Source organism: Balearica regulorum, chromosome 5 (assembly GCF_011004875.1).
Source record: "Balearica regulorum gibbericeps isolate bBalReg1 chromosome 5, bBalReg1.pri, whole genome shotgun sequence".
Classification (NCBI taxonomy): Eukaryota; Metazoa; Chordata; class Aves; order Gruiformes; family Gruidae; genus Balearica; species Balearica regulorum.
Genome location: NC_046188.1, coordinates 22967739 through 22982386, shown reverse-complemented (window position 1 = coordinate 22982386; position 14648 = coordinate 22967739). Strand labels below are relative to the sequence as shown.

At 41.3% G+C, this 14648-nt stretch overlaps 1 protein-coding gene across 2 annotated transcripts in view; it reads right to left on the bottom strand.

Moving 5' to 3' along the window:
• The window catches only part of STON2 (stonin 2), a 79602-nt gene extending 68511 nt beyond the window's left edge, over nucleotides 1–11091 (bottom strand). The window contains exons 1-2 of one of the 2 annotated variants that reach the window (XM_075753760.1): nucleotides 10945–11068; nucleotides 9484–9516 (exon numbers count right to left, since the gene is read on the bottom strand). The gene's annotated coding sequence lies outside the window, so the exon portion shown is untranslated. Of the gene's footprint in view, nucleotides 1–9483; nucleotides 9517–10944 lie in introns of both variants that reach the window. The other variant, XM_075753759.1, reaches the window with a different exon arrangement.
• Between the last annotated feature and the right edge of the window lie 3557 nt (nucleotides 11092–14648).

Below are 14648 nucleotides of genomic sequence, written 5' to 3'. Positions count from 1 at the left end.
TTGAAACCTGAAAAACTGAATCAGACAAGGAACATGTTTTCAGAAGAAAGCTCCCACTGAGCACCCCGGTTTGCACATCTGATATTGATGCTATCATATGTTCCTGTCTGAATTGTGCACAGACAAGCTAGCCAGACGTATTCCATTTACCAAACCCTCCAAAAGCCATTGCACTTCACTTGCTGTCGTGATGATTATCAAGGTGTGTTTTTTAAGTTATCTCACTGACGTAAAAAGCATAATCATTCTACAATTAATCACCCTTGAACCAACTATGTCATCACAGCCCGATATCACTGAAGTCAGCTGTCAACAGGAGAACACAGATCACGAAGCCCTGTCTGCACCCATCCTTCTAAACTGGGACAACAAACACGGAAGCGAGTAAGCGATCATAAGTCTACTGGAATATTGTGCTGGATGACACACACTCTTCTAGTAAACACACATCCTGGTTTGTATGAAATGCCATCCTGTTCTGCCAGGTACTAACATTCCAGCATTGCCTATATGCCTTGCAACAAATAACTGCTTTACTTGTATTCGCTGTACAACTCAAGAATTGATCCTGCCTCCATTAGTAAAAGGAGAGCCAGCATAATTCTTCCTGTGCCTCAGGGCTGGTTTCAACTGCACAAATGAAATCAGGGCTGTATCTTCTGAATTACAGCTAAGTTCACGCTAGCTGTTAGGTGAAAAATCTTCATTGAAAACGATGGATGTAATTAGTTGCCATCAATCAGTATAAGTTAAACACATTTTGGGCTAAGAAAGCTGGGGGAAGAAAAAAAAAACCCCACAAAACAATGAAGAAAGAAAGAAGTCAAGTCCTCAAACACTAGCCACATTCAAGACAAGGCAGAAACTGGATTCTGTAGACAGAGATGCTTCACTGGAGACTGTATGCCTACAGAGAGGATGGGCATTCATCTAGCTGAGCTGTGAGCATGCACAGAACGGGAGAACAGATTCAGAGCGAGGGAAAAACACAGAATCCAACTGTGAAAGCATCAGGCAGACAAGGACCATTGAGGAAGTGATGCAGCTCTCAAAGAAAGCAAAGAAGGTTTCCTGCGCTGAATGTTGGCTGGAAAGGGAGATTAGGACCACTGAGTGAGAAAGCCATCTTCTGTTCAAGCCTTCTCTGTATTTCTATGTAACTAACAACTCTCTCTATATATATAGATAAAAATAAGTTCTATATAACTGTACTTCTTTGTAACATCTTTTATAACTTCTAAGCTGTATCAGCAGCACCTTTCCAAGGCAAAGAGATTAAAAAGCGATTTTCATTGTAAGGGAGATCCTGTTTGATGGTTATATTTAAAGGCAACCTTAAAACGTGAGGCTGTCTCCCAGTTTAAGAAGTCCTGCTTGATTATTTAAAGCCAGACCAAAAAACAATACTCTGGAAGAGGTATCATAGGGAACAAGCCTGCCCTGGCAGAAAATTCCTTGGAGGATCCAACTGGTCTTTCCTGGTTTCCAGTGTCTGGAGAGTCAATTGAGATTATGCAATTTAGTGTGATTCCAGGACACTGCAGCCCCGCAGGGCAACCCACAAATACCAGGTTTGTTGTCACTCTCTATTTTGGACACTCTAAATATAGGCCCATTGGTGTTGATAGCGCTGTTCCTTTAGCAGGACTACTCCTGTTTCAAGAGAATGACAAGCAACTGTAGAAAAAACATATGCTTGAGCAAAGACTGAATTTAAAGGGACTCAGTATTTTATATACTATTACAAAAAACTATGTATGAAATAGAAACAAGGATCTTGACAAGTCAAATTCATACACAGTACAAAAAGTATGTTTGCAACACTACTAATACATTTGTGTCTAATTTGTCTAATTGTCAAAACATGAAATAAGAATGCATGGTATAACTAGCATGATGTAGAACAGGGTATGAGAAAATCCTTTCTTTTTTGTTGTTTGGTTTTGGTTTTATTAGTTTTTTTGTTTGGTTGGTTTGTTTTTACTAACACACTAGTAAGTGGTGTTGGTAAAAATAAAACATGTTTCAGGTCCATACCTAGAGAGCAGGGCTAGTAAGATGACAGTAGAGGCAATATTCGTTCCTGAGCGTTGCCTACTCATCTCTGGACATTCACAGGGAACAGAACACAAGAGGTGGCTTTCCTCTGGTGCAAAGCGGTAGAGCCCTTTGCTGAAAATGAACTTCAGAATACTCTGCTTTCTACCAACACTTTGGCATCATCTGGTTGTGGTACTACCCTTTGATAGTTAGCTGTGCCCATGAGACAGCAGGCAACCTTGCGCATTCCAGAAGGGGCATCCAAGGTACGTTGCCATCTATCTACATGAGATATCTAAGTGTTGCAGGGGTACACAGTGAGAGGTAGACCTCTGTGGCACATGGAGGCAGCAAATCACTCATTTTATTACACTTGGTATTTTGCTGAGGAAGCTACAAGAGGAGTGAGTCTCAGTATCAAAAGTAGGAATGAGGACCTCATGCTCAATAGCATCATATAGTTAATACCAACATTATTGTATGGCTTTCCATGAGATGCTCATCTTTTAATTTGACACAAATGCCCAGTTACAAAGCATTCAGGGTGTTGAGAAATATAGAGTATTATACACTGAAATTCATATGAATCAGCTCCCACAGAGTGTGGCACAGTCCCTGGTTTCACGGTGCTTGGAGTGGCTCAAACAAACAGTCGGTGCACCAATGCATTTGTAAGGCTATCAATCAGCAGATCATAAAGCACAATGATTAAGAATGAAAAAAAAAAAAGACACGGACAATGGCTAATCACTCAACGGTTGGGGCATTATTGTCAAAGTAAACTGGCAAAACTGGAATAGCAGGGAGCGCTGCACATAGGGTACGCTGGCAGATACCCTGGGGAGTAGGACCAAGCTGTTTGCTGGGGAAGCTTCTGCGATGGCAGCTCCTCCTACGTCCAGCTTGAGCCAGTGGTACACAAGCGCTGTAGGTATATGTACTTGCAAACGGTACACAGAATCTAAAACTAAACAAACTGCTATTTATAGATGCTAAAAAAAAAAAAATCTCCAGTTTTCACAAAGAAATAGGAATGTGATTTGATCTTTCAAAATTCTGTGTTTTGAGGATGTAGAATAATTTAGCTGGCTACAACAAATCAACACTAAAAAAGCCACAAACAAACCACCCAAGCCTATACTATTCTCTCTCAGAGAACTAATTCTTCAGTTTCAAATAGCAGACATTTGTTTTATCATTAAATTCCATAAAGTTTAACTGCATTAGGTAACCAGCCATTCTTATATATCTCGAAGCATGCTCTACTTAACTAAACTTTCAAATTATGCATGTGGAAACTAAAAGAGAAAGATAAAAGTCACATGGTAAGACAAGTGAAGTCATGAACATATTCAGCTCTCAACGGGACTTGGGTAATGCAATATCTTGCTTCCCAAATTTTTAGACGAGACTTTCATTCATGTTACATTTCTGGGTGCTGTCAGACATTGTGTAACCCAAAGTTAATTTTCTTTAAGGAAAGGCATCAGATCTGGTTTGTGTATGATCTCTTTTGTGTTATCCATGTGCTTTAGAAGAGCAACAGTGTAAAGAAAAAACCTCAACAAAATATAAAACCAAAAACTACAAAAAAGCCCCCAACCCCAACACTCCCTTCCCACCCCAGTCCCCAGAAGTTTAAGACAGAATTACTACTTTTGCCTTGAAGGCTCTGGGGTCTAATCGGGAGAACAAAGCAGAAAGAACTTCATGAAGACTATGCTCACTTCATTGAAAAATCAATATAAAGCATAGCAGACACGGAGATGGATGCTGGGCACTCGGGTAACACCGGCAAGGCCTTTTTTCATTAAAAGGTTTGGAATCTGAATATCCTCCTCTATGCAATCCCTCCCAGGTAACGCTACCAGCAGTGGTCTGGAAATGGAAGTAATGCAGTCAGGTCACCCCACCTCATGCAGCCATAAGCGACCGTGGTTATTCTGCTCCTCAGCCCATGATTCGTCTCAGTTGCACAGCACTATGATATGTGGAAATACCAGTTCATGGCAACGGTAACACAGCTCTCTCGCCAGCTCTAGGGAAGCTGAGTCCAGCTGACCCTTGGCAAAAACTGCCTTACCCAGTGGATGAGTTTTGGAAATGGGATGCACCCAAGCATATTTTTAAATATTTGAGGTGTTTAGCTCCCTCTTTCATGAGGGCACAGACCCACAAAGGGACTGGGACTCTCTGTTACCAAGACTGGCAGTGACTGTGGCAGAGTTGTAAATCTGACACCAGCATAATTCACAGAGACACAAACAAAAGCATGTTACAAACTACTGAAAATTAGCAGAATTAGAAGATTTTTTTTTTTCTCCCCCCCAAGACAAACTTCCTGAAAAGAAGGGATTATTACTTGAAAGTTAGTGATACTTGTTTCAGTGACACTGAAGAGCTTAATGCAGCAGTTTGGAGCTGCAGTTCCCAAAGGTCTGTGGCCACCCTCAATCAGTCTTAGCTCAAGCATACTCCTATCAGTAGCCTGGATAGAACACAGGGAGAATTTGCAATCTTTTCTGGGAAAAAAGCAAATGCTGGTGCCAAACTCTGAGCACACATGTAGTGTGGTAAACTAATGCAGCTGCTTTCATTCAGAGAGACTTGGAAAATTAAATTGCAGAGGTCAGAGATGAGTTATTTAGGAGGGGAAAGCCCAAATTTGCCCAATCTATTCTAACTCAGTTTTAGTCCCTTCAGTGACACTTGAGATTCTAGCAGTGAATATCCCAAAAAGTTCCATGCACTTATCAGCTGAGATCTTATTCCTCATGCTGAACTCGCATACCTTATAACTTGGAATAAGATTTAGGAACATGCACCTGATGTTTCCTCCATATATAATTTTTATATATGAGATATAATTTTTAGCTAGGTAAATATTTGAACTCCGGTGAACTGGAAAGAACATAGCAAGGATCAGAGAGAAAGGAGCATTTCTGGTGGAAAGCTTCTGTCCTCAGAAGAAGCTAGCAATTAAACAGCAACTAATCATTAAACTTCATAGCCCAAATTCTTCCCTACAGCTGTTCCATTGGAAGTTCTTTATTAGAAAATAGACTGGCCTTGTGCTGTGGAGCTTGACCAGCTCAAGTTTCAGTTACACAGCTAGTAATAGGTTTTCTCTTCAAAAATGCTTAGCAGTACTTTTTCCATGCATTTCCATCACCCACACAACCACAAAACCACCACGCAGTTCTGCAAAATGGTACCTTCTGTTCACAAGAGGCCCCTGGTTCAGATAGCAAGAGAACAAAATTACTATATCGCATACCCACCCCCATTTTCAAAAGTAAATTAAAGATAATTCTTCCATTTCATTTCACAGCTGGCAAACTCAAGAGCCCACAGAGAGAATTAGTTTCTATAAATATTCATGTCTATAAATGCCAACTAAAACTTGGCCTAAAAGAGCGTAATGAAACAAGAAACACAGCTCAGCAAAAAGACATCCTTTCTCCCCAGCTCACCAGGCAGGTCTGCTGCCTTTGGACCAGAAGCTCCACTGCCAATCTCAGCCCCGGAGCACACTGCCTGCTCTTTGAATATGAGGATAGCTTTGTACTACTGGAGCACCTTCATAGGATCCTGAAGCACACTGGCCAGTTCCGTCCTCTGTTTCAAGCCGAAGGAATTGTGCTGAGACATTTAGTTCAGTTACCTTAATAAAGCAAGATGAATCACACCTCATTTAACTCCGGACGCCCAGTTAGACATCCGAGATAGTCATCCGATGCTCTGTTTATAGTCAATAGAAGGAACACAACACCTCCAGAGGATCCTTCGTCTGATCTATTTTCGAACGAGGTGAATGCCCCTCCAGAAAGACTATGGCAACTAACTTAGGCTTGCATGTCTTTTTCACACCCAAATTAAGGCAACCGAATCACAGCCAAAAATAACGTTGTACCAATCAATACTGTCACTGATATGCTGTGTTAGTGTAGATCCTCCCCTCTTCCAGGGAGTCTAACTAATTTCCCAAACTCTACAGCATGGTCACACAAGGCTTCTATGTGCGTATTTATTGTTAGTACTAAATAACCTACACACACACACGTCTTCAGGTTATTTTCCCATGCTGCCTTTTGGCTCCCTCCTTCGTTACTTCTAGGGCTGCTATTTGTTTCTTTCAGGACTCTTTCCCTGGAGTTTCACCTAGTTTTGTCTTCCCAGAGGGAAATATCTGCAACAAAACTTAAACTCCACATTTAGTATTCAAGATAAATAACTTTAGACAATAAAACATGCCCGTAGGATTGCAATCTGTCTATCCCATCTTCCCCAGCAGTATCAAACACAGAACAACCACCTTACTCTGCAAAGAATGAACAAGAGGCACTTCAGCAGCGGTTTGTTACTCAGAGACTTATTTCTCATTTCACACGAATGCCCCCGAGAGATCCGCGATGAAATCACCAAGTGCTGATATGAAATAATGGCACAACTAATCAAGATGTCCCTATAGCATGACCTCTTCCAATAAATAAAAATGTAAACTTCAAGAAAGTCTTACACACGTTTCTAGACATGTCACTGAAGGGGACCGATAAACCTTAATATATCACTGCTGAGATAATATTTTCAAGATTTTAGGAAATATTTACTGTCAGAAAAGTACCTACTGAAGGATTTTCAGGATGGGTGAGGGCAAAAGCTTTTTAATTTTATGGCTCCCTTTCACCAACTGTATCTCTATAGAACTGATGTTAAGAAACCTAGACATTTCAGCAACCTACTTCCTTTAAGAGTATTTTCTATTAATAAAGCACTGTTTGTTTCTATAGTTCTCTCAAGGACATTAACTTTTTTAACATTATGCTATGATATTTATATTCTCCTCTGTATTTTTTCTGTAAATATATACTGAGAATTGTGTTACCTTTAAAAAATTGGTAACAAGTTGGTCAAAATGCTATATCCTAAGTTTACACTTAGGAATGTAAGCAATGTAAAACCTTACCAACAGGAGCAGAGCTGTAGGGTGAAATACTTGGCATTAAGGGCATAGCTTTCACACTACTTTTTTGTGGCTTTTACTTCCAATTATCTCCAGTCTGATCCTGTAGACTGAATTTGCATTAGCACTTGGAATACATTAAACGAGCTCCTGGAGTTCTTCTGACTCAGTTTTATCCCAAACAAAATCAGTTTACGTGCTCTGAGATGGAAACTGAAGTGCAGTAAGTGCAGATCATCAGGATATTCATTTCAGAAGTGCATCCCTGCTCTAACTAATGCACTAATGTATTTGCAACCACAATTTTTCAGAAAAGAAGGGAATCCTGGAACCCTGATGCTTGTCCCCTGGTATCTCCACAGGATTGCATTTTCTCAGTTTTTGCAATCTCAATCTCTGAAATTTTACACCCTTAAGTTTTGAAAGAAATAGGACCTTCCACACCTTTCACCTTATTTGCACATTTAAAAGACAGTGAAAATTGATCACAGAAGTCAATAGGGGCTTCATAATCCCTACCTGGGAAGCAACCTTACCCGTATAGACACCTTCGGATGTATTTCGGCCCTGTTTGAGGTCCTGGAAAAACTTTCACCATCTACAAAGAGCAAAGATTTAACCCCTAACGTTTCCAGATGTATGTGCCAAGCTGTAAGGCTTCTAGTTGTGTTTGCTAGGGCTCAAATTCATCTGGTCACAATTATAGCCATAGCCCTGAAAACAACACATGCTCATACCCAACGCATACAAAGACAGGCATTCCTTCCTTGAGGTTAACCGCTTGTGAGGTTATTACAACCATTAGAAGAACTTGCAATCCTTTAAGAAACCATCCAGCACAGTTAGACTCCAAAGAAAATGTGTTAAGAAATCAGAGGACAAAAAAAAAAAAAAAAAATCTGGTTTTGCTACTACTTTATGGATTTATTTTTTTTTTGTAATGCAACTAACAATTCAAACAAATTGCCCAGTAATTGCCTTCTGAAGGTTCTCCTTTCCTAGCTCACTGCCGAGTGAGCTTAAGAGATTGGCTTAGATACGTCCAACTTTCAGATGGCCAAGACTATATTAGAAGATTACCACCACCATATGAATCCCTACAGTTCTATGGCTTGTTTCCTGATTATTTTATTCTAGCTTTCCAAGTTCCAAAGAGAAAACTAACATTGCTGCAAAGCTTCTGAGGCTAAGACCCTTACTTTCAGCCTGCCTTTAAGAATAGGGCTTTCAACAATTCAAAACTCACTTATTCTGTTAGTTTATTGGCAAAGACCAGGACAGGTGCTTTGCACAAAGCCTCGGTGCAATACCTGGATTAAAAGCTGAATGAAGAAAGGTTACTACCAGGGCCAAAGCGTCAGAGCAGGAGAATCCACAAGCTATGACCTTGTAACTGATGCCACTTTGGCAACTGCCTCACTGACTGGAAAAGTCACCACTTTTACAACAGGGGCAACAGAAGCCTTGCAGAGCAGAACATCTTGAGAGATCTCTAACACATGTAGATACCATTCCTCATCTTCATTTGATGATGCCAGACTTGAGATAGCTGAAAATTAAAGACTCTATAAACATGATGTATCTAGCCCACTCACAATATGGTTTTAACCCTGACACAGTCTGGGTTTCTCAACCAGGGAACTGTACCAGCTGCCAGTTCTTAACAAGATAGCTGGCAAGGCAGCACAAACAAGGACCTGAGATGGGGACTTGGCCACTATTGAGATGTAGCTGTTGCTTTTTCACCTTCCGTCCCTCCGACTGTTATCTAAACCAACCACACAGCAGTGTATTAATGCTGCCACTGATGTAACGAGGGGATCCAAGGAAGCTGTGTAAAGGAGAGATCTGCAGTTAAAGACCAAGGTATGCTGTTCAGTCCTTAATGATAATTAAGGACGTGAATCATAGGAGAGTACAGCTAGTCAAAACTGAGATACAGCTCACTATGCGAGAGAAAAAAAATCCAACCTTTTTTCTTATTGGAAAGTTTAATGGTCATGCTCTTGAAGGCATTCATATTTTATTTAAAAGCTACAATTATAAAAGAGCAGCCATCACTAAAGTTGCCAGCTGTATTCCTATATTTAAGGAAAACGGCATGTGAGATCTGCTTGAGAGTTATTGCTACTTGCTTTGTACTTGAGATCTCCACAGGAATAGCATGCAAAGCCTTTATGTTATACATAAAGAGCCAAAGCTTTACCTGACAAAAGCATGATATAAACAGATTAAACATAATTCATAGTGAACACTGTTTTATATTATAATCAATCAAATCTGAAAATCCTTTGAGAGGCAACCTAGCCATTTGGAAACTAAGCATTTAGGAAAGTCACATGCGTTGCATAATCCCATGTACTACATCTCACTGCAGATGGGAGAAACCGCTCTTCAAGCTTCTCTGTGATAACACAAACTTCGGTTACTAACATAAACCTGTTTATCCAGAAAATACTAAGGCAAAGTCCAGAGCTTACTTGTCTGTGTAACACAAGGTATGTTTCAGTCATCTTGGCAGAGAAAAGAAAAAAAGAAATCAGAGTCACATGCCACCATCAGTGAACACAAGCATTTTGCAATTAACTTTCTAGCTTGAAATTACTTGCCCAAACTAGTAAGTTTACAAAAATGCACATTTCACACAAGACAAGAATGATTCATAGCTGATTCACAAGTAAAGAAACGCCAATGTTTGCCAAATTTTTGCCCTGACAATACTAAAAATGTCCTCAAAGCAATACTGTGAAGTTATTCTAAGGATAATTCCCAGCAAAAGGTGCAACCAAGTACGGGAAGATGAGAGCTGTAAAGCATCGCCTGAGCTAGTCAAGCAGTCAAGTGTTTTTTTTTTAAAAACTTGTTTCTCTCTGAAAAATTGAAGTCTCAAAAAGGATTAAACCATGGGGAAAAACACTCAGAAAAGTTGAGTCCGGTTACAGACAATTAGTCAACAAAACAATTAACAAAAATCAACAGAGAAAAGTGGAGCTGCAGTACAGAAACGCTATTTAACACAAGAACTAGGCAAATGTGCAGGGAAGGGGCTGTCTGGTTGTATATCAACATAAAAATCCACTTTGCACAGAAATATGTAATTTGAGCTTTTTTTAATCTATAATTTACATAGTGTATTCAAACAAGACGACAGAAAGATGAGTGGTGATTTTTCTTTGCCTTGCAGTATCTTAACCACAGAAAAACATTTCAGAAGCAGCACAATTCAGCAGACTCAAGAAAGGAAAAATCCAAAACATGAGTAATTGCACAGAGCAGCTGAGGGGTAGGTGGATACAAGCAGCTTCCACATGCTGCTGTTAATGACTCATTAACCCTTCTGCAGACGCATAGTAATAAACTGCGAGCAGCTACAGAGAGACACAGCGTGCATTATTACAAATAATAAAGGAGAGCACTCATTTGGGAGAAGATGGCTGGGGAGGGGGGGAAGTTGCTAGGCTGCCTGTCATAAACAGTCTTCATCGTGAACAGCCATGACGGAAGGTGTAAGGATCAAGGGGGGACAGGTTGAAACACGGTCCAGATGGTCACTGCTGGGAGCGGGGCCGTGAGGGGCCGGAGCGCGGAGGGGAAACTTCAGCTTGGCCAGGGCGTGCAGCTGAGACGTCCCCTCCCCTGAGCCGCAGCGAACGCCCCGAGGGGCAGGCGGCAGCCCCAGCTCCGCCGGCGGGGCCACCTGCCTTCGGTTTAGGTTTCCTCGGCTCCGGTTTCTGGATGTCCTCCACCTGCCTCTGCGCTAGCGCGGCCCGCAAACCCGTACCCGCGATACCCCTTCCTTGGCTGTCAGGGAAAGCACTGCGGGCGCGCACCCTCCTCCTCCCCCGCGGGGACCGGCCGGGCGGCCCCGGCCACGCAGCTCTCCCCGGCCCGCGCTCGCTGCCGGCTCCTCGGCCGCTCCCCCGAGCCCCCCAGGGACCTACCTGCCGGCGGCGGGCGAGGCGCTCCGCGGGGCTAACGCTGCCGCCGCCCGCGCTGGCGGACGGCGCGCTGAGCCGAGGCGACGGCTGCACGGCCCCCGGCCCGCCCCCCCCCGGGCCGCGGCAGTGCGGGGCCGCCGCCATTGGGCGCTCCCCCGGCGGCGCCGCATTGGCCGGTGGCGGCCGGCGGGGCCGGGCTGGTCCGACGGCGAGCGGCAACGGCGAGGGCCGCGGGCGAGACCCGGGCGGGGAGCTGCCCTCAGCACGGGGGCGGCTGAAGGGCTGGAAGAAGCGGCTGTTACCTTAACTGCCGGAATTAACGCAGACCTCAGTATAAATCTGAAGTATTCATCTTACGTCTGCCTTTAAAGAGTTCGGATCGCTATTTGCATATGCAAGTGTCCTTACGGAGGCTTTAATTTCTAACCCTACCACCATGTCAAGGCTTCTGCTGAAAGGCAGGTTAATGCACCTGTGCGGCACAGGCGCGCACGTATCCACCCATTAACAGATGCACAGAACCCCTCTGGAGAGCTGAGGAAGTATCAGGCCACCACAGAGCTTCCTCGAAAATTAAGCCTTGTTAACAACCCTAATGTTTGCATTAAACATTATCACAACAGCCTTAATTAGTTCCTAGGGACTAAAGTTATACAAGTTTAACTCTCCTCCAAGTGAACTAACAGTTTTAAAAGCGCTCTTGTAAAACACTGGAAAAATGTTAAAAGTTTAAGATAACATCAGTTACCATCGTTGTGTGGTTATGATTGGCAGTTTAGCACTTCTGGTTCACCCGATTGTCTTGAAGGAGCTTTCAAAGAAGTTTGAACTTTATTATTGGTACATACTAATCTGGGGACATGCATTAAAAAGCACACCGCCACTCGAACAAAAAAACAAAGCCCTTGTGATACAAGTCGGGGATCTCCTCTGGCACAAAACGTTGACACGAGTGCCAACTAGAGGTGGCAGGGAGAAAATAACACGCCATTCAAACATTTCCAAACAATATTTGCAAATCATTGCACAGTCTTATCCCGCAGTATAAAATGTTGATTACCCAGACAAAACTAGCAATAAATAGATTTAGTTGCATATACTGCCCATGGGCCATGACACATTTAGGCTGGTAGCCATGATCATTTACATGTGTAAAAGGTTAACTAAAACAAGGACACAGGCTACTCCTGCTCAGGTACAACTGGTGTCTATGTTTCTTCTCACAAGCCAAAAGAACTATAGATTAGTTTTCCAATTGTTTCTATTTTCCCCATCTTTAATAAATCCAGGATCCAGAACAACATCATTGACCTCTGATGTACTGGCCTGGGAGATATTCCGACTAGAAAGAGACTCCAAGGCCGTCAATCCCTTCCTGGTTTTGGTCAAATCCTGAACCCCATTTCTTTTTTCTTCCTTTGTTTTCTGAATAGCAGCATCAGGATCAGCCATTACAGAGTGACTTTAACCAGCGGTATGATGAGCCTGTAGTCAAAGAGGCAGCTACAAATGCTATCACAAACAGTCCAACAGTGGCAGCGGTTGTCTTATCTCACATTGCTAAAGCACACAGCATGAAATTTTATCAATCAGGTTGTAATTAAGACTCAGCACCAGAAATATGTTATGTTTTCCATCTTTGCTGTCCTTTTCTCCCCCAAGCATGTTTACTGATAGCCTGTAGATGGCTTAAAGGTTGAGGAGATTTTTCTTCATTTAAAAAAAACCATTAAAGGAAAAAAGGCTTACATGTAATGTATTGCTCTTGTACTACTTTTCCCTCTTCTATATAGATTAACAGGCTTAAGATGGCTCCAGCACCAATTAGTTTTTCTGATATTAAATAAGCTGAAGCTCCTGTATTTAATATCCTTTTAAAATATGGAGAGGCAGGGCAGAAGATTATTTAGAACATTTAATTCTCTTAAACTATTTATTCCATCAAAGTGATTACACCATTACTGCAGCATCAGACAGCTCTGCTTAATACCACTATTCTATTTGGACTTGTAAGGTTTTACTTTTTTGTTTCCAAAATACTTTTACTAATAAGATCTAGAATGGTAGCACTAGCAGGTAACATACCTGTTACAGGTTCTTACGATTTCCCGAGTAGTCTTAGAATTAAAACCAGACAGAACAGTTTTGGTCAGCCCTGAAGTGGTCAGCCAGTTGGACTAGATGGTCATTGTAGGTGCCTTCCACTCAAATATTCTATTACATCAGAGAATCAGAAACAAAATTACTCTATTTGAATAATTATACCTCACATTTCTGGTTGAAAACTGTTCATAAAATAGAAAGAGAAGTTAGAACATACTTGAACTCCCCTACTCGCAAAGTGAGGAGAGGAAAAAAAAACAAAACAATCCAAAACCCAAACACACTCCTGATAATCTGGTTTGCCTACTGCAAATAGTTTGGGTTTGAAGAACAAAGATTATATCCTTCCATTTTCCAGAATATGTTATACAAACCATAAAAATACAGCATTTTATTGCTGGCATTCTGACCTATGTTGAAAATTTATGATGAGACTCTACAGGGTTAGAGCATGTGAGATCATATTTGGTATATATGTTTATAGTTAATTAAAGGCTAGAATGATCCTGATTCTAATTTATTTTGAATAGACATGTCACCTGACTTTTTGTTCTTTCAACTTGACAGGTAATTAGGGTTTTTAATGTTAATATTTCATTATTAAGATGATATTAATAATTCATTACATCTTGAGATACTCTTAACAATGCTGTTTTATTCCAATGTAAACCAACAACAATTCTCATGCAAGCTTTGCCACGGATTTAACGGAATTCATCAGTTAACAAAATTAAATATATTTCATTGTATTAAATAAAGTGAGGAGGTGTGATTTAACCCTTGGTGGTATCCCAACAGAGGCCCAACCAAGAAGCATACAGAAGCACTTCCAGAATTTTTTTACCCATCTGGACCTGCTTCCACAATGAAGTCAGTCTGCACTTCACATACTTCTTTATACCGTGTCACAAAGTACAGCCTCGCAGGAGTGTTTGTTCATGCGTGCTCCTCCGCCCATGGGTTGACACTGACATGACACAGAGAGCAGCAAGAGAAAATAAATGCGTTGTGCCAAAAGATTGTTTGCTTACCTTCCTTACCTGGTACGCATGTGGATGGCCTTTGCTTCAGCCGACACAGGCAAGCCTGAAAGAACATACTTCAGGACAGAGTTGTGTAATTGTATGTCTCAGTTATGGCAAGATTAGTTTAAAACCAATATTGCTTAGTATAAGAAGCACAGGGAGAGTTAAAGACTTACCAAACATATTCATTTACATAACTTGAAAACTTACATTTCTCTAGCTGCAAGAAAGTCTTTATGATTTGGCATCTAGAAATCCCGAGGAGACAGTGGAAATTAATATTTTATTTGGTGTGTTTAGATAAGGAATAGTATTTTAAATTGATCTAGTCTATCTTTTGTTCTAGCACCTTTCACAATACCAAAGAGAAGACTAATGAGACACTAGATCTGAAATGTTAAAAAGGGGATTTATTTTTAGTTTATTTTTCTATTCATTTTTCAGTATTTACCATAGAGTTTTTAAATTTTCGGCCAAATTATTTGCAAACTCTTCACTCTAAGTGTGAAAGCTATTTCATGATGCTGAACTAGTATCTCCAGAAACATTTCCTATCAATCTATATTTTGGAGCTGAATT